Source organism: Tenrec ecaudatus, chromosome 3 (genome assembly GCF_050624435.1).
Source record: "Tenrec ecaudatus isolate mTenEca1 chromosome 3, mTenEca1.hap1, whole genome shotgun sequence".
Lineage (NCBI taxonomy): Eukaryota > Metazoa > Chordata > Mammalia > Afrosoricida > Tenrecidae > Tenrec > Tenrec ecaudatus.
In genome coordinates, this window is record NC_134532.1 from 108247583 (window position 1) to 108275264 (window position 27682).

A 27682-nucleotide genomic window follows, 5' to 3' on the forward strand; every position below is an offset into this window, starting at 1 on the left:
TTTTGCGACTGTAACTATTTTACAGGAGTAGAAAGCCTCATCTTTCTCCCTTGGAGCAGTTGGTGGTTTCGAACCGCTGACCTTGTGGCCAGCATCCCAGTGATAACCACTAAGCCACCAGGTTTACAGCATCTTTATATTGATGCTCTGTAATAGAACTTGTGGTTTGCAGCCCAGTGAGTAACCACTATGCCACTGGGGTAAAGGGGCCAGAGAAAACAGAATAGGGTTGAAATGAAGTTTTTCCTCCAGCTCATTAGCAAACCACCAACTGTACGCATATCCATTTTAGTTACCTGGTAGTAACCCCTAGTCTCTTCTACTAGACTATAGGCCTCTAGAAAGGGGAGCTGTTATTGCCCCTTGTGCTTTGTACAGTGCCAGCTATGGAGTGGGTACATAATGATGCTTATACTGATCCAGCTATAGCTAAACTTTAATTAGATTTAGGTGGGAAGTCCTTACCCTACCAAGATTACCTCCATTCTATGCTTACTCAGATACCTCCTGCTTTGCTTAGTTTCTCATTAAAAGTATCTTTGAAAAATACCAGCCTTGTCTCGAGGAAACAAGCCGCTTGCTCAGCATTCATCCCTCTAGAGGAGCATCAGTGTGTCTTGTTTGCCAGCCCCACTCTCAGAACTCCCGTCGGAGAGAACTCGGGTAGGGAGATCTAGCTCACTTTCCTCCAAATATAGCCATTTTGTTTTCATGTGAAAACCCAACCCTCCCCCAGCACAAACTGTTCCAAGCCGTACACCACTGTGGCAGCCACCTTCCTGTGTTAACCTCAGAACCCCCACCTGGCCTTGCCTGGGAGAGAGAGCTGATAAGCAGCACCTGCTAGGCTCCGTGGGCTGTGTCTCCCCACCAGCTGCTCACCCCTCTTGAACGGCACAGTGCAAACCCCGCTGTAGAACAGCCTTTAGGGATCAGCGTGGATTGACACTCAGGATGCCAGCATAACAAAGAAACAGTGTCCTTCTTGACAAAGGGGCTGCGATCGCATTCACCTCGCCTGAGCAGGAAGGGGGAGACCTGGGCAGTGAAGACACACATGTTAGGTCAGCGGTGAATAGTAACAATCCCCATTCTGCTTCAGTAACCCATTAGACTACTTTTTAAAAACTAAAACAAACAAACAAAGCCTTAACCATTCAAATTATAGGCAATCCTTCTCTCTGAATGTGTGGATATATATTTTTTGCAACTTTCACTCTTCATGTTAGAGAATGCCATTCCTAACTAGAGTGTGTACTGTGCGTGCATCATCTGGGGCGAGCTTATTTTGAGCCTTGGGTTTGGGGGTTACATTACCTCCTATTCCAGAATAGTAGTGACAGTTTGACGTTTTAAAGTGAATTTTTCCATATTTTTATAGATATAGGAGGTAGTGTGTTAAAAAATGAAAGCTTTTCAAAAGCATATGTGAGCCTCATGCATTTACAGTTGACCGAGGTTCAGAATTATTAGGATGTTCCAAGCAGCACAATTTGGCATAACAATATGTCCCTTAGTTTTAAGATGATTGTCTGAACAAGTCAATTATCAGGGAAAATAATAAAATGAAAATAATTGGTACAAGTTGCTATACGTACATATGGTTCCTTGTCTTCGAAAATATTGAGATTATGTTGTAGTTAGGTGCTATCAATTCAGTTTCATGCATACCAAAGCAAGGCATCGCAGAGGAAACACTGCCCGGCCTTGCGCCGTCCTCGCAATGGCTACCCTGTTTGAGCCCGTTGTTGCAGTGACTGTGTCAGTCCATCTCATTGAGGGTCTTGCTCTTCTTGGCTGCTGTGGTGAAGTGACGTGTTAAATGTGGCCCTTCTGTTCATGCCTCCATAGCTCCCACCAAATGATTGAGTGGGTCTATGCAAATAGGACACCTGAGATACTAATAGAGGGGACTGATCAGCTTCAGTTGCCAATGCCCTGGCTACAAGAGAGCTATCTTAGAAAGAGGAACAGAGAGAATTCTGGGGCCATCAAGGAAGAAGAGCAACCACCAGATCACATTAGAGATCCCTGCCCAAAGTGGAGGAGCCGAGACCGGTGGCACCAGATGCCACAGCACAGAGACCATGGGACTCAGTAGAGAATGACGCCATCTGAGGAGACAGAGCAGAGGGGCTGCAGAGCTGAGACCTGAAGCAGGTTTCCTGACCCACTGAGGCAGAAGCCAAGGGGCCATGTGGCTGAGAGGCTGAGGACCAGGGACAGACATGGGTGCTGGCTAAGAAGTGTTGCTGTTGCCAATGATCCTGGTTTGTCGTCAACTGTCGATTTCCCTAATAACCCTCCATATTCATGAGTGTTATCGGAGCTCTGTGTGGCCACTGCAATGGATTATCCAACCTAGCAGTGTTGGGGGAGGAATGATTTTTTGTCAGCGTAGGTAAAGAAAGATGGAAGGTGGAGGCATACCTGACCTCTGCATTGTGGCTGTGGGCCTTGGGTTGGTGTGGAATTGTATTCTCCTCATCCATTGTGTAGCCAGACGAGGCTAGGGTGACCTGCACATCTTTTACTCAGAGGCTCTTCTATTTTCTCAAGTATGATGCCCTTTTCCAGGGATTTGTCAGTCCTGATGACAAGTTCAAAATACATAAGAAGTATCGTCTCCTTGCTTCTAAGGAGTGTTCTGGCTGTACATCTCTGGTAGATATATAATCGTTTGTCAATTTGAGGATTAAGAATGTAGGGGTGGAGTCTAGCTTGTCAATCAGATCATAGTCAATGAGGCCTCTGTGTGGGCATGGCCTTCTCCTGAGCATTCTGAGAAATCCGGTACTTCCTCCTTGGAGGTGGGAGACACTTCTCTCTCTCTCTGCCACGCCCTGGGAGACATAGCAGTTGACAAGATACATGGACCCACCCTGAGGCAGAGACCCCTGCCAGCACTGCGATGTTTCCAATGAAACTGGATCCAAAGACTTTTACTGGCCTGTCATCTACGTTCGGCGTCATTGCATGTGTTTCGTGAGTCTGAAGAAGGCTTTATAGATCGGTATTGGACATGTGGACTAATATCAGACTTATGGACTTGGACTGGACTGGGCTGGGATGTTTTCTCAATGTTCAATTCCTCTTGTATATAAAACTCTTTCTTACACACTTGTGTGTCCATGGATTTTGTTTCTCTAGTCTACCCAGACTAACACAACATCTAAGACAGGTTTCTATTACCTTCTGGAAGTCTATGGTACTTTCAATATTCTCCGCCAGCACCACAATTCTAATTCATCACTTTTCCTTATTAAATGTCCAATTTCACATTCATGTGAGGCCACTGAAAATACCATGACTTGGGTCAGTCACAATTTGTACCTCAAAGTGACAGCCTTGCTTTTTAACATTTTAAAGAAGGTTTGTTACCAGCAATAGGTCATTTGTTTTCTTGACTGCTGCTCTCCTGAGTGTCCATTGTGAATTCAAGCAAGATAAAATCCTCAACAACTTCACCTTGTCTTCATTTATTATGATGCCACCTATTGGTTAAGTTCGGAGGATTTTCGTTTGCTTTATGTTGCGTTACAATCTGTACTGGAGGCTACAGTCCTTGCCCTTCCTCAGAAAGTGCTTCATATGCTTTTTCCTTTCAGGCTGCGCACCGGGGAGGATGCATCCGCAGAAGGTTGGAGAACATGCAGACAAGTTAGCTGAATGGCACAGTTCTGAACAGGCCGTCCTCCAATCTGGATGACATGTTCTTCTTCATAGACTCTGTATTCTCTGATCATCTGGTTAGCATACCAATTGATTAAGCATGGCAAAAGACGTGACCCTGACACACATTTTCTGATTTTAAATCATGCAGTAGTGCCTTGTTCTGCTTGAACAACCATCTATTAGTTCATGTGTATGTTCCACATGGGCATGTTGACATGTTCTGGGATTCTCATTCTTCTCAATTCTATCTGTAGTTTTTAATGATCTACCACAAAGCTAAATGCCTTTGAAAAGTCAGCAAAACACAAGTAGACATAACATCTTTCTTGTATTCTCCGCTTTCAGCCAAGATCCAGACGATGTCAGCAATCTCTTTCATTCTACATCCACCTCTGAGTCAGGCCTGCTGTCATCGTTGTTGGATGACTTTTCAGAAAAACTTTACTTGTATGTGGTAATCATGATATCATTAAATAATTTCCACCTTCTTCTGGGTGACTTTTCTTTGAAATGGGTACAAATATATAGTTATTCCAAAATGGTTGGCCAAGTGACTGTCTTTCAAGATTCTTGGCATGGATGAGTGGGGACACGCAGTGCTTCATCAGCTCCCTGGAACATTTCCGTTGGGGTTCTGTCAAGTCCCGAATCTTGTTTGTTGCTAATGCATTCAGTGTAGCTTGGATTTCTTCTTTAGTACTATTCATTCTTGATCATGTGCTACCTCTTTGGGTAAATACCGACCAGTTCTTTTTGGCACAGTGACTGTGTAGAATTAATTCAAAATATAACTCTAAAAACCAAACTCACTGCCGTCAAGTCAATGTTGACTCATAAGGACCCCTGTGGGTTTCCGAAACTGTAACTGTTTACAGAAGTACAGGCAGTCCTTAACTCTCAATTCAGGAATTGGACAAGGATTAACGTGGTGGTTCAGTGGGAGAATCCTTAGTGTCCATGTGGTAGACTCAGGTGTAATTTGTAGCCACCATCTGTCTGTCCGTTCAGGTCTGTCCATTACTATAGATGCTCAAAAGTATCCAGGGGCTGCCCAGTTGAAGATGGACCAGAAAGAAAGTGATCCACTTTCAAACATCAACCACGGAGAACTGTATGGATCGCAATGGCCCATCCACAACTGATCATAAGGATGTCACAGGACCAGGTAGCGCTTTGGTCTGTTGTGCATGGGGTCACCAATAATCGGGGGTTAATTCAAGGAAGCTGACAACAAGTCTGAGAATGTATACATTTGTCTCTTATGTAGGTTTTCAGAAGTCCATTATTTGCAAAAGTAGGAGCCTGCTTATATTTAGTTTTGTTGATAGTTGCCCCTGCCTTTTGGTGAAGTTTTGGTTGAAGATCTTCAGATTTCCCCTTCTTCAATGATATCGTCTGTTTATTTCATCCCCCTTTCTACTCGGAACACAGTTAAGAACATGCAATTAAGCAAAAGTCTCCTGAGGACTGTAGATCATCTTACTCCAAGAAGAACTGTTCAGACCCTCACTTCAAGTCTGTTTATCTATACTACATTCATAACTTTAGAAATCTGTGAGCAAAAGACATCTATGTATCATTTAAATTCTATAGGGAGACATACTATGAGGAGATTTGCATCAAGGGGTGGGCCCCCAAAATATAAGTTGTTAAGTGCTCAAAATCTAACAAAGAATATTAGACTTATTTTCATAATTAAGGATAATAATGAAGAAAATGTTTTAAGAATTTATAATCTGTAATTCAGATGAGTGGGAGATTACATAGCTGTCTAATTTATCTTCCTGAAGTACATATCTGAAGTAGCAAATTTGGAAAAGTATGCAAAAGTAAGAGTCTGCTTATATTTATTTTGTTGTTTAGCCATGCACACTGTCAACAGCTTCTATTACAGTTGACAAATCACTATCAAGAGGAGACTTAGTAATACTTTAGAAAGCAGGTACATGAATTTAAAATGTACTATAGTCTGGAGTCACTTAGTATAAGGGCAAGCTTTAATAGACTCTGAGGACATCATGGAATAATATAATTAGTGTCATCGTGATTCATAGACTTAAAATTAGAAGTTCGCTTGGAGACCTTTTATTTCACTGATGCTGCTTAGACAGGGTAAATGACTTGCCTAAGATGACCTGGGGTATCCTCTGATTCTTCTTTTTCTCCACCACCACCCCTGCCCACCACCCCTAGTCCCCACTCCCCACTGACCCTCAACCCACTCTTTCCACTGCATATCCTCAATCTACCACTTTGTCTTTCTGCTTCTGTTTTATTCAAATGCACCCCTGCTTTTCTATTTTGGTTTAGATTGCTTTATATCAGACTTTCAATTTCTCTAGCTTGGAATGCTTCCAGGGTCTACCAACTCCTCTTTCTCCTTCCTTTCTGATACTTCCTAAATATACATTCCACTTATCCAGTCCGTTTTCTTAGTGAAATACATCTCATGATAATTTTATACTTTATCAGCTTTCTGTTGCCAGCAAGGTAAGCTTCAAATTCCTATGGGTCATTTCCTTCTGTCTATTGCCAGCTTTTGATATTACATGTGCATTTGGGAGTGTGTTCGGACAGTCGCCCCCTTCTCCTTACTTATTATTTCTCCAAAGTCATTTGGCGAATCTCTCAACCTTAGGACTTAGCTCAGTTGTCATTCCCTCCAGGAAACTCCGGCTAAGTTGGCATCTCTTTCACTGTCCAGGCATAGACTTTCATTGCACCCTATTATTTGATTGACCTCATTGTGCCATGACTATGCATTTAGGTATTTAGCTTCCCTACTTATATGTGAAAGAGCTCTGAGAGCCCCATGATTCAGCACTTAGCTGTGAATCAAAAGGCTGATCGGTCAGAAGGTCTGCGGTTTGAACCCACAAACAGCTCTCCTAAGGAAGGCAGCCTAGGAAAAGCTGTAGAACAGATCTACGTTGCCTCGCAAGTGTCGTTAGGCGTTGGATCCATTTGAGGGCACACAATAGCAACAACAGCTAACTTGAAAATCCTGGTTTAGTCTCTGAGGATGCCAACAATACCCAGCATTGAGCCAGGATTCATTAACCAGCTCACTGCCTTCGAGTGCATTCTGTGTCATAGTCACGTGATGGGACCAAGGAAAACTGCTCCGCAGGGTTTCTAAGCTGAATGGCAGCGGCTAGTGAGTGTGCGGCACCTGTTCTCCGTTCTGACCCAGAGGGCCTCTCCCTAGGGTTTCTGAGAATGAAAATCTTGAAGGGAGCAAACGGCCTAATCATTCGCCTGAGGAGCGGATGGTGGGTTTGACCTCCAAACCCTGTGGTTAGCCCTCCATGCTTAACTGCCGCAGTGCCTCGGACATGCCATCGCGTGCTCAGTAAATGCTCGCGAGGCTGTTAAAGGAAGCCTGTCCAAATGCTGGTGGGCAGGCAGGGCTTCTGCCCAGTGTACTCATCCTTCCTGACAGCAGCTGTGAAGTAAGGCCACCGGGGAAGGTTTAATAATACAGCAGATTTCTCGGCTTCCTGGTGGCTCCAGTGTCAGGACAAGAACAGGGAGGCTGGAAAATTCCTTGGAAAAACACCCGAGGAATAAGGGAAGCGTCAAGAAGAGTTCAGCTGTCGCACTGCAGGGAAATTTACTTATTCAAGAACCCCGTGATGAAATAACCTTCTCCACCTTGAGCACACACGGTGGGCAAAGAAGTGACCTAGAGAGACCTTGTTGCCTATTATAATAGTGAAACTCCCTCGTGCCATGACAATTTACCAACGCCTGGGAGGCCACCATGGCATTTCCAACCGGACCCAAAGGGGGAAAGTGAGGAATGGACCTCACACTTACAAAGCTCCTCCGCATTGTCCCCAAGCAATCACGATGGTTCCTCATACATTGGTCAAAGCAGAATAAATATCTGTGCATTGTATCACCCTAGGTCGTCTTACCTCCATGGCGACTGACGAGCAGGAATATCCTTGGGCTTTGAAACCAATGCGAGGCTGAGTGAGACCCTGGGCCTGCTTGGATACTTTCCCACGGCAGGTTAGGAACTCAGTGTGCAGCCGCTGCGCCACCAGGCTTGCGAGAGTCTCCTAGTCTTCAGAGAAGTGAGGTGGAAGGCTAGGGATTTGAGGAGGGGACAGCGCTAGGAAATGAGAACGTTGTTGTTGCTGTTATTGATGTTTCTCAGGTGATTCTTATGACGAGCTAGCACCTGTCCTTACAGCGGGGTATATATAAATCATTGAGAATATGTGCTATCATGAGTATTGAAGACATGCATGTTATATTCTTGTTTCATATGTTGATGAATGTGTAATAACTGTTCAGAACATTTGTATTCCAAGTGGCTGAGTTCATCTTAAATTCATCTTCCTTAATGGAAGAAACGATCAGATATCCAGGAACCTGCACACACCCTAATTCGTTCACAAATGCAAGTCACTTCACTGGTAAGGCTCCTAGCGAATGTGTTCAAACTCTGGTTCTGTGGGTGGCTCTTCTGCCCTCTGGTGCGGTCTCCTGGTCCTGAGGCAACCATTTGCGCCTGCGCACTCTCCCCCTCCCAGCCTCCACAAGACTTGCCTGTGATGTCTGCGACTCCACCATGATTCCCTTTGCGGCAGTGTAAGCTCTTACTGTTAGGCATCTTTTCAAACTCTTTCAGCCTCTAAACAGTACCAGTTGCAAAGCCACTGCCGTGGTTTCGTTATTTAGTTCAGTGGTAACATCTCCCTGAGTACCGAATTCTGTCTTAGTCACGGACTGCTGCTATAACAGAAATAACACGAGTGGATGAATTTGACACGCAGAAATCTACTCTCTCACAGTATAGGAGACCAGAAGTCCGAATCCCCCCCCCCCCCCCGTTTCGGCTCTAGGGAATGATCTTCTCTGTCTGTTGCCTTTTGGGAACTGTCCCTGTCTCCTTTCAATATCTCTGGGCCTGGTATCAAACTTCTTCTGGATCTAGGGAGTTTTCAGAGCAGGGGCCTGGGGCCAAAGGGTGTATTCTGTCCCAGCTCATCCTATCCCGGAGAGGGTAGTAGACAACCCTTCCCCCCCCCCCCCCAAGAAAACTCTACCTCCCCCCCAATGCCCAGTCAAGCCAGCCCTAAGTTAATGATGCAGGTCACACACCCCAGGAGAACTCCCCTTACATTGGAGCAGAGTTGTGACCTGAGGAAGGGTGTGTTATTCCATCTTAAATCCCTTACAACTCATCAGTTGATCACAGCAGATAGCATCACGGGGCATAATTATATTACTACATAACTGCCAAATTACATCACCATTTCTAACTGTCCAACCACTGAGAATCATGGCCCAGCCAATTTGGGGGAGACAAAATTCAATCCATGACCGCAAGGGTTTAATTTGGGTTTACATCACTCTTTTCCGTTCTATCCCAAACCCCTTGACCTGGATATTATTTGTCATGTTAGTTCTGTTTGTGTGGCTATTTAATATCCTTTGCTTCTCCCTCCATTTATAACTAGGAACATTCTGTTCCTTCCTGCCCCCAATTTTCTTCCTTCATGAAATGCGCCCTTTCAGCTTTCATTTTTTAAAACTCTGAAACTTTTTTCAAGGGGGCACCTAAAGATCCATTTACAAGAGAAGCAGGCTCTGGCGGAGTGCATCCTGTGTTCTGTGTGTTGTCAGGGCACGCTGAGGGAGGCGCTGGGGTGGGCGGGAATTTGGCTGACTCCTCGGTTCTCCATATGCACCTTGGACGCCTCATGCTTGAGTAGGGAGCTGGACTCCGGGAGCAGAAGGGAGAGCAGGAAGACAGCCTCTGTGTGGGTGAGGTTGAAGAAACCTCCCTCTGTTTTTCCTGGGCCCAGCTGGTTTTAAGCTTCTGGATGATGGCACTGGAGGAAACCTTCAAGTTTTGCCTTTGACTTACTCTTAAATGTTTTGGAGTTAGGAAGGTGTTAAAATAACTTAATGGGATAGCTCTAGGGTCTTTGAAGATTTATACCTGAAGGAACATTTTTGTTGTGCATTTTAAAACAGAGTAAATTTGACTGAATCATTTAAAAACATGAGGGTAATTTCAGAGAACTGTCCTATGATGGTCTACATTTGTTAACTAGTGACAGTGTAGTCCTGAATATGTAAAATGGTACAGTGCTCAGTACTTTTTATTCATGGGCTGATGAAGTGGCTCACACTTTGGTTCTCAAATGAAATATTCTTTACCAAATTTGGTGTTTTAAAAAATATATATCTCAGGAATAGCTGTATTATAATCTTGCATGCTAACGTAGACCATTGCATTTTAATGTGAAAATATTCACACACAAAAAAGAAGAAAATATTCAAAACTAATATTAATTAGGTTTAAAATTCCCTAAGAGTCATGATGTTCCTCCAAGGTAATATAAGGTACCAGTAGTCATAGGTCTTATTAATGCATCTTCTTAATGTTAAAAGAAATAGACATTTTACATATCTGTAGGAACTTTAGTTCAATTTTCCCAAGAACGTTTTGAAGACCCTTCATATGAATAATATAGATATAGATTTAGAAAACCTTAACAGCAACTGGTTCTACGAATGTAAAAACACAAAGTAGACTTTATAGATTAGGGCTTTAAAAATTATTTCATGTGGTCATACCCCTCACAATTGCAGCTATTTCATATTCAAGGACACATTCCATTGTGAATTACCCCTTAAATCAAGGGTCGTCAAACTTTTGAGATGGAAGAGCCAGTCCTGTCCCTCATAAAAATTTAAAAATTATTTGAGAGCTATAAATATATTTTAATAAATGTGGAACATTTAAAGTTATATTATAAATTAAACTATGATAGTTTTATATTCATTTTCCATTTGATGTCAAGTGAAAAGAGCATATGGTCTGAGAGCCACAGTTTACTGATCAATGCCTTAGAAAATCAACCTCAATGCTTGGTATTTTTAGTGTGTTCTAGCAAAAACTGAATACACTGTCACCTTCCTGCCCTCCCCCCTAATTCAATCAAGGCAGCACGTGTAATCAGTTGTGATAATGAGTCATTAAGTAATTGTGCAGGCGGCATCTACTATGAAGCTAGGGTTGCTGATACTTTTGCATGCGTCAAGGCTTTCAGTAGAATAGGAGTTCCTGGGTTTCTTCAAACAACAAGCTAATCTGTTAACTGAAATGTTGAAGGTTAAAGTCTCCCTAGACGTGCCTCTGAAGAAATGCCTGAACCAAGCTCCAGAACCAACAAGCTCACTGCCATCTTCTGACTTTCGGCAGGGGAGAACTGCCCCAGTGGGTTCCTGCAACTGTACCTCTTTATGGCAATAGAAAGCCTCATCTTTCATCTCAGGCGCAGCTGCTGGTTTCAAACTGCTGACTGTGCAGTTAGCAGGCTAACTCCTAACCACTATACCACCAGGGCCGGGTGATCTACTTTCCCTCAAATCAGCAGTATAACTTAGCTAAGTTTGTAAGTTCTAGGAGTATTTTCCTTAACTGTAGAATGGATTTGATACCTACCTCATTGTAATGATTACATGAGAACATGAACGATGTACCCAGCATGTTGTTTGGAATAATCAATGCTAACTTACACTTCAAGTCAACAGTATCTACTGTGTATGAAGCACAGGCAAGAGTGGGAAGATGGTGCAGGACCAGGCAGTTACATGCGGCTGCACACAGGGTTGCTATGAGTTGGAACCAATTGGATTGCCCTGAACAATAACAATCACACCATGGTTATAATCTCTTAGAGCATCTTCCTGAGTTGAGTGCATTTACTTTTTACAAATGTACTGTGATTTAAAGAATCTTCTCTGAACAAGAAGTTAATTTTGCTCAAAATTTTTATTGAGAAAACATTTCTGAGTAACCAAAAAGACAAAAATAATTGTATTTACAAACTGAAATTATCAGATGGAAAAGCTTTATTCACAAATTTATTGGTAAAAAGTCCGAGTTCTAAAGATTGTAATGATTTTGCTCCTTCTACTCCACTCCTTGCCAAAAAATGTCCACCCCATTGAGTTGATTCTGATTCACGGCAATCCTGTAAATCTTTTTTTTAAAACCAAATTTTATGTCACAAAAGAATCCAAACTCATTTCAGTTTTACTACTCCCCCTTTTACAGCCACTCGGCTCAACGTTTAGATCAGTGGGGTAAGGAACTGGAGGGTTTTTTAAGGCTGTGATCCCCTCTCTTTCTTTTAATTTTAACTTTCTTTCTCTTTATTTGTATACATTTATTTATTTTTCCTTTTGCTTGTGAAATATAGTACTTACAAACAAAACCATATTCTATATAGTTCTATAGCCCATCCCATTAAAATATCAGTATTTTATTAAACAACCAGTATATGTGATTCTTTTATTTTTCTGCTTCTTTCCCCCCTCCCTTCATAATTTGCTGTCCTCTCCCTCTCCCCACGCCATATGCCAGCCCAGACTTCCTCGTGGTCTTTAAAGTCTTATCCTTTGTGGAAAGGCTATTTTAAATTTTGCTTTATTTTTTCTTATGATAATGGTGTCATAAAAATTTATCTTTATTATATTGACTAGCTTTGCTAAGCATAACTCTCTAATTTTGCCCCTGTCTTAAGGTGTTTAACAGAATTGTCACTGCTTTTTAATGATGCCTAATATTCCATTGTATAAACATACCAAAAGTGTGTTTATCCCATTTTTGTATATGTGAGCTTTTGATTGTTTCCATATTTTGCTGCTATAGAATTTATTGCGATAAACATAGGTGTGCGTGTATCTGTTTGCGTTTTGCTCTTTGTTTCTTTAGTTATGTACCAAGTCGAGGGATTACAGGGAAATTAAAAGGGAAGAACATGCACAGCATATGTGAAACTGAAAGAATTCAAGGAAAAATTCAAGCCTTGAATTGAAATCTTGAAAGATCCTATAGGAAAAATATTGAATGATGCAGGAAACATCCAGAGCAGATTGCTGAAAAAGAACTTCACACTGCGCTTGCTGCACTAGCCAAAACCAAGGCTCCAGACATTGGCGGAACACTCACTGAAATGTTTCAGAAGGAGGAAGAAGCACTGCAAGCACTCCCTCACCTGTACCAGGAAATCTGAAAGACAGCTACTTGGCCAACTGACTCACAGAGATCCATATTTGTGTCCATTCCAAAGAACGATGACCCAACAGAATGCTCACACCATAGAACAGTATTATTGATACCGCCCACAGTAAAATTTTGCTTAAGACTATCCTGCAATGGTAGCAGCAGATGGGAGCTGCCGGAATTCAGAAGATGGGGGAAAAGGGACATCATTGCCGAGAATATCAGAAAGCGGTTTACTTTCATTGATTAGATGCTGTCTTTTATTGATTATGCTAAGACATTTGACTTTATGGATCATAACAAACTGTGGATAACCTTGAGAGGAATGGCAATTCCAGAACACTTCATTGTGCTCATTTGGAACTTGTAATGGATCAAGAGGCAGATGTGCAAAAGAACAAACTAATATACCTAATGTAATACATCATAAAATATTATCTATATCATCTATATCTATATATAAAACCATCATATCATATTATATCATATCATCAGATAATTCCATAGTGTCTGAGGGTTTGTTTTGTAGTCCTTTTTTAAAAATCATTTTATTAGGGGCTCATACAACTCTTATCATAATCCATACATACATCAATTGTGTAAAGCGCATTTGTACATTGATTGCACTCATCATTCTCAAAACATTTGCTCTCAACTTAAGCCCCTGGCATCAGGTCCTCATTTTTAGTGTTTTGCCTCAGTGTGGTGGGATCAGATCGGGTGCAATTCCCACACTGTGTTCCGGTGTTGTCCCCTGTAGGGCTATGGGTCAGTGAGGGACGTCATGTCTCATAGTGGGGCCCGCCATGTGGTCCTCTCTGTCGACTGGCTGCTCTAATTGGGAACATCGACATCCTGGCCTGGTGGGCCATGAGGTGCTCCACTCTCTCCTCCTCCCCCTTCATCTGCACCCATGTGCTCCGATCAAGTATGGCCCTCTCCCGGAGCTGCAGATTCAATGCTGTCTTTTGAAATAAATTCTTCTGGGTGGAAGGGGCAGGTGTCCACTTAGTAGTTGGGACTGGGGCCGGCCCCCCAGACCTCTCCACTGGTTCCCTACTCCATGCCAGTATGCTGCATTCACATCTTGGAGCACTGGGTTGAAGTCTGGTCCCTCTTTCCCTGTGGAGATACAAACAATACCCTCCCCTTGATTGGGTTAGTGGCCCTGTACCCCTGCTACCCATTTCTTTTTTATCATTGTTATTTTTTCCCTTTCCCCACGTTCTTTATAGCTGTATACCATGTGTATTCCTGTATTTGATCTGGTCCCTGCCATACTACCTGGTCCTTACCCCAGGAGTGTTTGTATACAGTAGCTTTTTCCCTATGCCCCTTTTGCATAATTTTTTAAAGCTTACCTCAGCGGACTCATGTTGTACTTGTCCTTTTGTCCTTGACTTACTTCATCACTTAGCATTATCTCCTCCAGTTCTTCCCTTGCAGCTATGTGCTTCATAGTTCATCACTGCTTTTTAGCGATGTGTAGTACTCCATTTTATGTGTATACCACAGTTTTTTAATCCAATCGTCATTTGATGGAAATTTGGGTTGCTTCCAACTCCTTGCCATTGTGAACTGTGCTGCAATGAACATTGGAGCACAGATGTCTGGCCTTGGTTTGTTTCTTGCCTCTTCTGGGTATAAGCCCAGTAGGGGGATGGCTGGGTCGTATGGTAACTCGATTTCATCTGTTTTAGATATTGCCAGATCGATTTCCATGGTTGTTGTACATACTTACAAGTCCACCAGCAGTGGATGAGAGTTCCTGTCTCCCCACAGCCCCTCCAACATTTGTTGTTTTCTGATTTTTTGAATTGGGGTACCTTTGAGGGTGTTAGGCGGCACCTCATTGTTGTTTAATTTGCATTTCTCTTATGGCTAAAGATTGGGAACATTTTTTCATATGTTTGCTGGCCATTCAGATTTCTACCCCTGTGAAACTTCTGTTCAGGTCCTTTGCCCACCTCTTTAGTGGGCAATTCGTTTGTTTTCTTTTCTTTTCTTTTTGTAAGCTAACAGAGTATTGTAGATTTTCGTAATAAGGCCTTTGTCTGATGTGTCATTGCTAAAGATGTTTTCCCAGTCCATGGACTCTCGTATTGCTCTCTTGGTGAATTCTTTCGATGCACACAGGTGTTTTATCTTCACTTTGATGCACACAGGTGTTTTATCTTTATCCCATTTGTCCATATGTGCCTCCTTTGTGTGTGTGTCCTTCCCTATTTCTCATAGCCTGTGTATTCCCTGTGCCAACATTCTCAACTTGGTCCCAATTCCCTCATTGATGGCCCTAATAGTTTGGGGTTTAACTTGAAGGTCTGTGATCCACCTTGAGTTTATTCTAGTGCATGCAGTGAGATAAGGGTCTTGCTTCATTTTTCTGCAGGTAAATATCCATTTTTTTTCCAGCACCACTTGTTAAAGAGGGCATCTGCTTCCCATTTGATATTTTTGGGGCCCTTATCAAAAATTAGTTGTCTGTATGCTAATGATATTATTTCTGGGTTTTCAGTTCTTTCCCATTGATCTCAGTGCCTGACATTTTACCAATACCATGCGGTATCTTCTTGAGGAGTTCTCTGCTAATTCTGGGCTTCTACCTTCTCCATATGAAGTTGGTAATCAGTTTTTCCCATTTCTTTGAAGCAAGATGAGGGTAATTGTATTGGGATTGCATAAAATTTATATAGCACCTTTGGAAGAACTGATATCTTGACTATAATGAGTCTTCCAATCCATGAGCATGGGATATTCTTCCTTTTGTTGAGGTCGCTCTTGGTATCTTGTAATAGTGTTCTGTAGTTTTCCCAATATAGATCTTTTGTTCATCTAGTCAGGTATTTCCCTAGATATTTCTATTTGTATTTGGCTATTGTGAAGGGTACCACCTTTTTGATCTCCTCTTCTGTGGTCTTATCCAATCACACAACTTTTTCTAGTTCAACATTTTATAGGCACACAACTTGTTGACAGAAATTGAAATAGTTACAACCCTACTTTTAAGCAATGAAAAAATTCAAGCATCACTATTTGCTCCTTTCTCTCCCACCAAATTAATTTTATCTCATTTTGTCTTTGGTGGTAATTTATATTTTATTTTTTCTTAAACCATTTTATTGATGATTGTTTATGGCTAAAAATGTGATCCATTGTAGAACAGTTTCAATGTGCACTGGAAACAAATGCATAATGTGTTTTTATTGAATGAAATATTCTATATATGGCTCGGAGACTAAGCTGATTAATTGTGCTGTTCAATTCTTCTCTATCTTTGTTGATTGTCTTTCTAGTTGATTGAACTTTACTTGACAGTGATATATGGAAGTCTCCTACTATTATTACATTGTGCTCTATTTACCTCTTCATTTCTATAACATTTTGATTAATGTTTTAATGGTCTTTCCTTTGGTGCATATATGCTAATTATGGTATGGTTTCTTGTTCAATTGAAGTTTTCACGATTAAATAGTGACCGTCTTTATCTTTCATTATGGCTTTTACTTTGATGTTTATTTTGTCAGAGATAAGTATTGCTACTCTTTCTTTCTTTTGAATGCTGTTAACTTGATAATTTTTTTCCTTTCCTTTAATTTTTAGTCTAAGTTTGCCTTTATATCTAAGGTATGTTTCTTGTAACCTGCATATTAAAGGATTATGTTTTTTTAGTCATTATGTTAGCCTTTGTTTCTTAGCTGGTGAATTCAATCTATTTACATTCAATGTTGTTATTAATAAGTATGATTTTACTGCTGTAATTTTGTTATTTTTTAATGGTGATATCAGTGTCAATATTCATGACAACTTTTATGCTGTCTTCCCTTTGTTTATAGATTTTCTTATCAAGACTGCGTTTTTTGCTTTGTTTGTGCTTTACTGCTGAACATGATTGTATGATTTTTCTATTGTTTTGTTGACATTTTAATTTTTTTTTAATGACCTGTGTGTGTGTGTGTGGGGGGTTACATATTCAAAACAGTTTGTTGCCTTTTGTGAATGATTCACTAGCTGCACTGTTCCAATGTTAATTACATGCTCTGTTCCATTTACATTTTCTGTTGTTGCTGTTGTCTTCATTGAGTAATTGTTATCCACGATTCCTTGTTTTGGTGCATGTTGTGTTTAGTGTCGCTTTGTGTATTAATTAACTAAGATGTTTTCCCCCATAATAATGTCTTGAATGGTAATTTTAGGTTTCTATCTGTTGTAGTTATTGATACTTTTTTGTCTAAAGAACCCCTTTTAATATTATTTTAAGGGTTGTCTCATTTGTGAAAATTCCTTTAGTTTTTGCTTATCTGAAAATGATTTTATTTCTAACTCATATTTGAGGCATAATTTTGCTAGTCATAGGATACTTGGTTGGCAATTTTCCTTTTTTTTACCATGTTCCTAACTGTTTTGAGCTCATGGTTCCAGCCACGGGGTCTTATAAGCAACCCAACACTCAGCAAGCATAAACGAAATGCAAACGCTCCAACTGTAGGATCTCTTGAGGGTGAGCTTTATGTTCAGATTCCGGTCTAATGCCGGCATATGGTAACTGCTTTACAGATTTGAATAAAGGGAAAGCGGAATATCGAAAAGGATTTTTACCATGTGTATTCACTTCAAGAGACGAATGCAAATCAAACGACTGACTAAACTGTAGTGGCACCACGACACTCGCCACTCGCATCAAGGGCCACAAGAATCACAGGAAGGGAGCCCCGTAAAAACGCCTGGTTCTGCCTGCTGTAGGCGCCAAGACCCCAGCCACAGAGAACGTGTCCAGGACGGCCGCATTTTCTGGGGACCCCAGGGACGCGAACGCCCAGCTGCAGCCTCGGCCCCAGTCCCACAGAAAAGATGCCGCGGGGCCGTTAAAACTGCGGGCTTCCGGGCGTGGATCGCGCTCCGGCAGTTTTTCTTTTAAAAATTTTATGTATCTTTGCCTGCAGGATTTTGGTAGAAAAATCTGAACTTATCTTAATTGGTTGGGCTTTGCTTGTGATGGATCTTTTTTCTTGTGTCGCTCTCAAGATTGTTTCTCTTTCTTTGGTATTAGAAAGTTTGACTGTAATGTGTCACGGTGAGTTTTGGGGGGATTGATTCTGTTTGTAGTTCTCTGGATTTTTGAACAGTTATTTTATGTTCTGTTATATTGTGGTTGTTAGGTGCCATCAAGTCAGTTACCACCTACCAGGACCCTGTGAAAAACAGAAAGAAACGCTGCCCAGACTCACACCATCCTCACACTTGTTCTGCCTGAGCTCATTGTTGCAGCCCCTGGGTCAATACATCTCATTGAGGATTGAATGCCCCTACACTTTACCAAGAACGATGCCCTTCTCCAGGGACTGGTCCATCCTGCCGAGATGTCCAAAGTCTGTAAGGCAAAGTCACATAATCTTTGCCTCTAAGGAGACTCTGGACATGTTTCTTCCAAGACAGATTGATTTGTCCTTTTAGTTGTCCATGGTACTTTCAAAATTCTTCTCCAGCATCACAATTCAAATGCATCAATTCTTCTTAAATGTCCCTTAGTCACTGTCCAAATTTTACATGCATATGAGGCAATTGAAAATACCTTGGGTCAGGCACACCTGAATCCTCAAAGTAACATTCTTATTCTTCAATATTCTAAAGAGGTCTTGTGCATCAGATTTACCCAATCTTATAGTATTTTGATCTCTCGACTGCTGCTTCCAAGAGAATTGATTGTGGATGCAAGCAAGACGAGCCCCCAATAAAATGATTGACAACTTTAATCTTTTCTCTGTTTATCCTGATTTTACCAATTGATCTAATTGTGAGAATTTTATTCTACTTTATATTGTCACAAACCATACTGATGGCTGCAGTCTTTGAGCTTCACCAGCAAGTGCTTCAAGTCCTCTTTATTTTAGGCACGTAAGGCTCTGTCATCTGCATACCCCAGTTGGTAATAAGTCTTCCACCAATCCTAGTGCCACAGGAGATACTCCAGCTTGTCTGACAATTTGCTTAGCATTCATAAATTCTCCTTTAATGCTCCTTCAGCTATTTTCTTTATAGTGGATATTTCTTCTTCCTTTCCTGGGATATTTATCAAATGTAAGTTATTCCTTTTGATAGTGTTCTTCAGAATTCTTAGGTTTTCTTCATCTTTTAAAAATATTTTTATAGTGATCACATCGGGAAGGTGGGCACCCACCGATATGATTTTTTTTCTTTGATGTCTGAGACCTGGTCCCTTCTATACCTCGTGATCATGCAGACTGGTGTGCTTCTTTCTTGTAGGCCTTGATGCTTCTCAGCTAAATGGCCGCTTGTTTACCTTCAAGCCTTTGAGACCCTAGATGCTCTATCTTTTGATAGCCGGGCACCATCAGCTTTCTTCACCACATTTACTTATGCACACATTTGTCTTCAGCAATCATGTCTGGAAGGTGTGCATCATGGAATGCCAATTTAATAGAACAATGTGTTCTTGCATTGAGTAAGTGCTTTTAACATTATTTTTAAGGAATATTTTCTGACCCTTTTGATTTGAATCTCTTTGTGCCAAGAAGACTTGGAAACCATGAAAGAGACATTTGGTATCATTCATGTATATAAAAATGTGAGCATCAGATAGAATGACAATTTGGAATAGAATATTTGGAACACATGACAAATAATATGTTCCACCCCAATAAGTAAAGAAAAGCTTAGCACAACAGAGAAATAGATGAAGAATATGAAAATATTCAATAGGTATGTGAAAATGTGTCCAACAGCACTCATAATTTCAAAACAATAAAATGAAAATCAAAGAGTTAAAGAAGATACCACTTTTACTTATCAAATTGGCAAACATTTTAGAGTGTGTTAAAACTTAGAATTGGCAATACAGTGAGTTTTGAGGTTTCTTCTTTTTTTGCAAAAACATTTGGAAAAATCAAAGTTAAATAGAGATTTAACTCAGAAAACTCCATGGCTAGTTACTTAACCTATGGAATTTACACATATTTTTATGAAGTGCCATAGCACTTTCCACAGTCACTATCCTATTTCACAGCGTATGAGAGCTCCGGTCTCTCCACATGTGCTCCAGCATTTGTAATTTTCTGGGTTTTTTAATGTGTGTTTATTTACAACTTTGCTGTCATTACTGTTGAACAATTTTCAAAATACACTATTTGTGAAAGTTAGGGTAAGAGAAAAACTAGAAGAAATTGAGCAGGATGCTGGAACTAGAAGGACAAGAAAGAAAGCAGTTATCTGAGGAAAAGGTTAGGAGTTTGGAAGCACAAGTTTGGGGGAGAAAGCAAGCCCACAGAAAGTAGTAGGAGGGATAAGAGTCCATAGAATAAACACCCCAGACTCACCTTATTTCCTCCTTCCAGTTTGTGTGCATAAGTAAATGTGGTGAAGAAAGCTGATGGTGCCCGGCTATCAAAAGATAGAGTGTCTGGGGTCTTAAAGGCTTGAAGGTAAATAAGTGGCCATCTAGCTCAGAAGCAACAAAGCCCACATGGAAGAAGCACACCAGCCTGTGTGATCACGAGGTGCCGAAGGGATCAGTTATCAGGCATCAAAGTACAAAAAAATTATATCATTGTTTGCTCACTTCCATGATATGATCGCTGAGGACAAACGGGTGCATCAGCAAATGTGGTGAAGAAAGCTGATGGTGCCAGGCTATCAAAAGATATAGCGTCTGGGGTCTTAAAGGCTTTCCTCTAATTCTTAAATGCTTCCTCCCCCCTCCCCCCATCATGATCCCAATTCTACCTTGCAAGTCTGGCTAGACCAGAGGATGGACACTGGTAAAGATAGCAACTGGAAAAAACAGGGAATCCAGGACAGATGACCCCTTCAGTACCAGTGATGAGGGTAGCGATTCCTGGAGGGTGGAGGGAATGTGGGGTGGAAAGGGGGAACCAATTACAAGAATCTACATATGACCTCCTCACTGGGGGGTGGACAACAGAGAAGTGGGCGAGGAGATACATCAGACAGTGTAACAGATGACAAAACAATAATAATTTATGAATTATGAAGGGTTCATGAGGGAGGGGGTAACAGGGAGGGAGGGGGAAAATGAGGAGCCAATATTAAGGGCTCAAGTAGAAGGCAAATATTTTGAGAATGATGATGTCAACAAATGTACAAATGTGCTTGACACAATGAATGTATGTATGGCTTGTGATAAGAATTATATGAGCCTCCAATAAAATGATTAAAAATATAATGTTTAAAAAGAAAAAAAATCTTTTTTATAGCTTGATTTTCTTGTATTTTGCTCTCAAGAGATATGTCTTCCAGATCACTGATTCTGATTCTATTGTTTCAATTCTGTTTTGTTCTTTCAAAGCAATAGCCAGTTGTAATATTTTAGTGTTTGCTTTTTGAATTTCTATTTGGAAATGTTAAATTATTTCTATTTTCTTGGTTAATTTCATCAACTTTGTCTTATAGTGCTTTCCTGAGCTCCTGTATTGCCTCTTCTGTTTTTCTATCAATATTTTTTCTCTAATAGAGCTGGAAATCATCACCCTGAACTCCTTCAAAGCCTTTTTCTGTATTCTCCTAAAGGATTCAAGCTTTCCTCCTCTGAGATTTCCTCCGGGCCCACCTCTGCATGTATTTCAGTTCATCGAGTTATTTTTTCTTGCTTCCAGATGTGTCCAGAAATTAACTGCTGCTTTTGAGATGCAGCATTGTTATTTATTTATTTGAACAATATTTGTCTCTGGGTCCAGAGCAATTCCCATGCACTTATTGTGGACCACATATAGCCTAACACGACCAGGCAGTTCAGCAACAGCCTACCCCCAGCAGGAGCTAAAGGCAGAAAACAATTTAACACTGTCTCTCTCAAAAGTCTGGTTTCCAGCCTGGCTCCCAAATCCCCAGGGAGTGCTAGAGAATGACCAACCCAGCCAACATGCAGGAGGAGAGAGGAGACTGTCTGCAAAACTGCCTGTCAGCTCATCCAAGCGACTTTCACTCGTCCTATATGTCAGAGCATGGCCCAAATTCTATGTAGATGTGGGTTGACAGGCAGGCAGATAATCTCTCTGTGAATCCTTGGTGTGTGTCGAAATATTCAAGCTCTGCCATGCCGATTCTCTTTCCTGTAAGACACCCCCCTAATTTTTCACCTCCCAGGATCAGCCCATTCCCCTGGGGCTCCAAGGAAGTTCCTGAACAGTCTAATTCCCAAGAGTTCCAACCAGGCTTTTGGGAGTCAGTTTAGAGCTGATCTAAATCTCCCCTCCGATGCGGTCAATCTTTACTGAAGCAAAGCCTCCTTCTTGTCCCACAGATTGGCTGGTAAGTTTGAGTTGCTGAGCTTTCAGCTAGCAGTCCAACACACAAGCCAGCAAGGGAACACAAATCTATGCTTTCGACCATTTTTTCTTATGATGGTTGACTTTAGACCCTTATGGAAAGTGGAGAAATGGTGTGCTCAGTTGGGTAGTAGAGATTAGATACATTTTAAAATAAGTTGCAAATATTTAATGCAGTCAAGAAGTTAAATCCCCCATTGCATTGGGAAAATCCGTGTCAAACAAATTCTTTAGAGGATAAAAGAACAAAGATATCACTTTGAAAATTAAGGTGCACCAGACCCAAGTCCTTTTCAATCACTTCATGTACCTTTGAAAGCTGGTCAATGGATACAGAAGATTGGGTAATTATTGCACTTGAATTATGGTGTTGGCAAAGGATATTGAAAGTACTATGAACTGCCGGAAGAACAAGAGTCTTTCTTGGAAGAGGTGCAGGCAGATACATCTGAAAAGGGAGAATAATAAGATCCAGCTCACATGCTTTGAACATGTTTTCAGGAGAGACCAGTCCCGGGAAAAGGTCGCTATGCTTGGGGCGGGGGAAGAAAAAAACCCTACAGATTGTGAATTGACACTGTTGTCGCAACAATGGGCTTCAACATAACACCTGTGAGGTGTGAAGACTAAGGTGCTTCATTCTGCGGGGGTGGGGGGGTGGGGGGGACATGGCATCACTGTTGACTAGCTGGAGCAATGCAACAGCACCCAACAGTGATGACAATTCGATGATGGCATTTCCCAATATGTATATCATGGTCTTTACTTGGTTCAATTGTTATTTATTTATATATATATATTATAATTTTTAAAATCATGTTGATTTCTGATTGTTTTTGAATTATGATTTATCTACTTACACAGCCAACTAATGTCTATTCATAACTGTCATGCTTCCTTTGAAATCCCCACACGAACTATCTTCTCTCCAACTGTTTTATCTAACTAGATGTGAAATCAAAAGGAATACAGTGACCAGGAAGGCCCTTTGTGTTTTCAGCATGTTGATGCTTTGCTGAGATCATCTTCATTTGTAAGTCAAAGGGCCCCCAAATAATTTTAATAAACATAAAGCGGTCACTTGCTTCTTGTACTAACCCAGCCTTTTACTTTCCTTCTTATATTAAACATGGAGATAATTTTTCCCAGATGAAAGAAAATCTAGGTCGGCTTACCCAATAGAATCTGGCAAAGGGTTTGACCAATGTTAGAGTCTGTTTGTAAACTAAGGGCACGCTAGTAGTAAACTCCTGCTGTGAGGCCCTAGGCGGTCGAAAAATGCAGGAACGGATTTAAATATTGCAAGGAAGGGCAAAACGCATGGAGAGAAAGAACTGACAAATGAGATTGTTTTTCTCCTTATGACCAAATATCAGGCCTATAATGGAGCAGTGCTTTTGTTTATATTGTGTCATGCTATCTTTTCGGGTTTAGATATATCTTACTTCATAGTAACTGAGTGCTTTTTGAGGCTTTCAACTGTATGGTGTGTTTGAGCAGAACAGAGCGACTGGTCTGTGGAGATTTCACATGCATCTGATGTGGTGAGGTGAAGGGGCTTGGTGTGGCTGTTTTATCCATGGTCTCTGTAATCCCCTCCCCCGGGCATGGAAAGAAGGTGTAGAGGACACTAACATGGGAACTGGTCCGGTGTGCCATCCTTCAAGTGCAAGGGACTATCTCAGAAGCAGGAGCAGGAAGGATTCCATGACTGTTGGTGAAAGGAGGGACAGCAGAGGAGTGTCTGCATCAGCCCTGCCCAAAGCGAGGAAGGCAGCAGAGGTCCCAGAGACCAAAACGCCGAGGCCGTGAGACAGAGCGGAGGCCTTCCCCGGCCACAGAACAAGGCTGAGGCTGAAGAATCAAGTGGCTGAGGGGACATGGCTGCCTGCATGGCTGGGAAGAGGTGCTGCAGATAAAAGAACTGTTTCCTAACCATTTTCTCCTCTATTAGCTTCTCAGATAAACCACTGGAGTTGTGGATGTTTCCCGAGAGTTCTGTGTGATCATGCTTGGTGAAATTGGTTGATTATAACTCAATAATCAGTGTCTCTGAACGTCTCACCAAATGATTGCCTGGGAAAACCATGCACATTGGGTTTGTGAGACATTTATAGGGAGTATTGGTCCGTTTGGGCTATAAGGGACCCATCTCAGAAGCAGGAAGAGAGTGAACCCATGACCATCAGGAGAGAACAGCCACCAGCTGAGATCCTCGTTGGAAGTGGTAGCAGAGGCCATAACCTGGAGGCCAGCGGCTAGCACAGAGGTGGCACACTGGCACAGAAGGGAGGCGCCCACCGGCTGAGGCCATGAGACAGACAAAAGGACAGGTGGACTGCATGGTCCTTGAAGGCAGAGATGCTACAGAGGGGGCTGACTGGCTTATAAGAGGCACTGCTGTGGACTAATGATTGTATCCTTGATACTTTCTGATCCTGGCTTGTGGTGACCTGCTAACTTGCCTAATTGTAGGTGTGTGTGTGTGTGTGTGTGTGTGTGTGTGTGTGTGTGTGAGAGAGAGAGAGAGAGAAAGAGAGAGAGAGAGAGAGAGAGAGAGAGAGAGAGAGAGAGAGAGAGAGAGAGAGAGAGAGAAAGAGTGTGTTCTATGTGGCCATTGCAACGGGTTATTGAACCCAGGAGAGAAGCAGAGTGCCCTGGAAGTGGTCAGAATAGGCTCAAGGAGGGAGGGTGGAGGCATGACTGACCTCTGTCTTGGGGCACTAGGCCTTGGGCTGGTGTGAAGTTAGAGTCCCCTTCTCCCTTGTGTAGCTACAAGGGAGAAGGGGACCATTTCTCCAGGCCATTTCTTCATTGACCTATGTTGAAAGGTGCCTTGTGCATTTATTGACTTTCATTGTTCGATTTAAGGAGCCCTGGTGGAGCACGGTTAAGCTCTTGGTTGCTAACCTAACCTGTCAGTGGCTCTGTGGGAGAAAGAACCCCAGGAACCCACCAGGGGCACTCCGATTCTGCCATCCCACCTAACACCACAGTCTGCCGCAGATTTTCCTTTCTCCTTCTGCCTTTCTTTCCTCGGCCCCTGTTCTCTTAGCTAGCTGTTCAGAGCGTCTCTGAGGTTAAAACGAACGAAGAAACAAGCAAATCTCCTGTTGCCAATGCTCCAAGAACGCCAGAAGCCCGCTGTTCTCACTGCTGTGTTATCTTCACCGTTCCTCATAGGTTAGCTCCTCTTGGAGGTATCTTACCTCCAAGTGTGCTGTCAGCATTTCCTCTCGCCGCCTTTGAAGTGTTAGAGGCCCTTTCACGACTGTTCAGGTAGGAACCAAAAACGGGGACAAGGGGTGGGAAATCTGTATTTAGAGAAGAGGGCCGTAGAGAGGCGCAAAACCTTTCCATGGCCACTGGAATTCTAATCTTCACATCTCCCAGGGAGGGGGGCTGTGTTCTCAGCAGTCACGTTCTGCTGCGTGCAGATTGCCCTGTCTGGGGCTGGGGTGCTTTTTCTGGTGGCCACTGCCTCGAATAGCATGACTGTGACATTAAGGTTTGGGTGAAAGTGTCCACTGTGCTAAGTGGGTCCTTCTTGGTAGGGGAGCAGCAGGGACCTGGCCCAAGCATGGCCTGCAGTGTCTGAAGAGAAGCAGTAGAGGTGTAGGGTAACCGTTTGCTGTGGTTGCCCAGGGAAATCCTGCTTTAGACCTGTGGTTCCATCTTTACTATCATTAGTGCTCCCTTTACCCTTAAAAGTGTCCGCTTGAGTGTTTCTGGTTAATTGTGTTTATGTGGTGGAAGAATAGCAACCATCTGGTAAATTGTGAAGTGGGTTGATCTCAGAATAGAATAGGGTTTTATGCCTTATTCGGAAATTGGTTAATGATTATAATGATTCAATGATGTCTTCATCTTCTGTGACTAGTCCTCTACAAGACACTTACTAGCTAACAGTTTGGTTTATGAGGGGAGAACTTATTAACTCGTTGGTTATGAAAAATACGGTGTGTTTGTGAGACTTTTTTTCTATTTTGGGAAATGTATTCTCTTTTTTTTAACCTTCCCCCCCTTTTACAAGATATTTTTATTGGGGGCTCTTACATCTCTTATCACAATCCATACATCCGTTGTATCAAGCACATTTGTACACATGTTGCCATCATCATTTTCAAAGAATTTTCTTTCTATTGGAGCCCTTGTTATCAGTTCCTTGTTTCCCCCTTCTCTCCCCCAACCATTCCTCCCTCTTGAGCCCTTCATAAATTATATATTATCATTTTCATATCTTATATCGTCCTCTGTCAACCTTCACTCGCTTTTCTGTTGTTCGTCCCCAGGCAATGTGTTCTTATTCTCTGTGAGAATCGCCATGATTCGTGATTCACAAAGGCAGAAAGGGGCTGCTGTCAAACATGCAAAGCTCTTTCATGAAAATGATGAAACTGAATTTGAGGTGATGAGATACCTGAGAGGAAGGCAAGTTTACACAAAGGGAAGAAGATAACATGAAACTATGGTTTCTGACATTTTTCTGGGCAAGAGAATTCAATGCTTGGCAATGTTGGACCTGAGGACAATAACTTTTTCACGTGGCACAATTGAATAATCTCACCAGTGACTTCCTTTAAACAAACTGCGTTTTATGAACCCATTCTACAAAGTCATTGTCCAAGGGGATATTTAAGGAATAAAAATATAATTTACACATGTCCTCCTCTCAAGAAAATCTAGTTCATGTGTGTATGCACTGTGTGTGCCTACACACACATATGTGCAAAACAAACATTTATCTAACACTCATATAATGCATAGCAGAGTAAAATTAGTTTTAGAGTCTCAAGTAATGAGGTAGTTAAGGTTTATTGTGCCAACCTGGCCAATAAACACATGTGGGGTTAATTGAAGGGCGGAGAGATAAATGGCTCAGTGAGCCTCGCCTTTCAAGTTCTCGGGTCTCTTGCTTTGTGATAGTTGGACCAGGGTGCAGCTGCCTTAGCCAGTTTCCTGCTCCAGCTGGCAAGGCTCACTTCTTGCAAAACATTCCAGAGAAGAAGCCACATGGACCTACCCCAATGCAACCCTGGGTGCTGGAGCAGCCGTGTGGAGATCCCTGCCAGTGCTGAGATGCTTACACACTCACTGATTCAGCTTTCCTCCTGCAGTTTTTGTGTGTTTTTTTTGTGAGATTGAGGAGGATTTTGTGGTTTGGTATCAGACAAACGGGCTAATGTTGGACTTGTGGGCTTGGCAGCACTGGGTTGGGATGCTTTCTTAATGTGCACTTACCCTTTAGATAAAACTCTTTCTTATACATATGAATTTCTGTGAATTTGTTTCTCTAATGTACCCAGACTAACACAAGTAACATGCTAAGGAAAGGTATAACTTTTGATTCGGTGGCTACACGATAGGTTCAAACATAAAACAATTGTGAGGATGTCAGAGGACCAGGTGGTATTTCGGTCAGCTGTACATAGGATTGCTCTGAGTCAGAACCGACTCACTGTTACCTAACAACCAGGGCGATCAAGGTGAGTCTCGTGAACAGTGATAAAGGTTTCTTGTGGCAAGCAGGTGAATGATATAACAGAACTGCGGAATTTTATCTGACCTAAATTTTTTTCTTATTGCTGATTTTCTTCCCTTTCTGCCCCCAGTCAAATTAGTCCCCTTTATTTATTTATTTATTTTAAAGCCCCACACTTCCTGAAGTGGA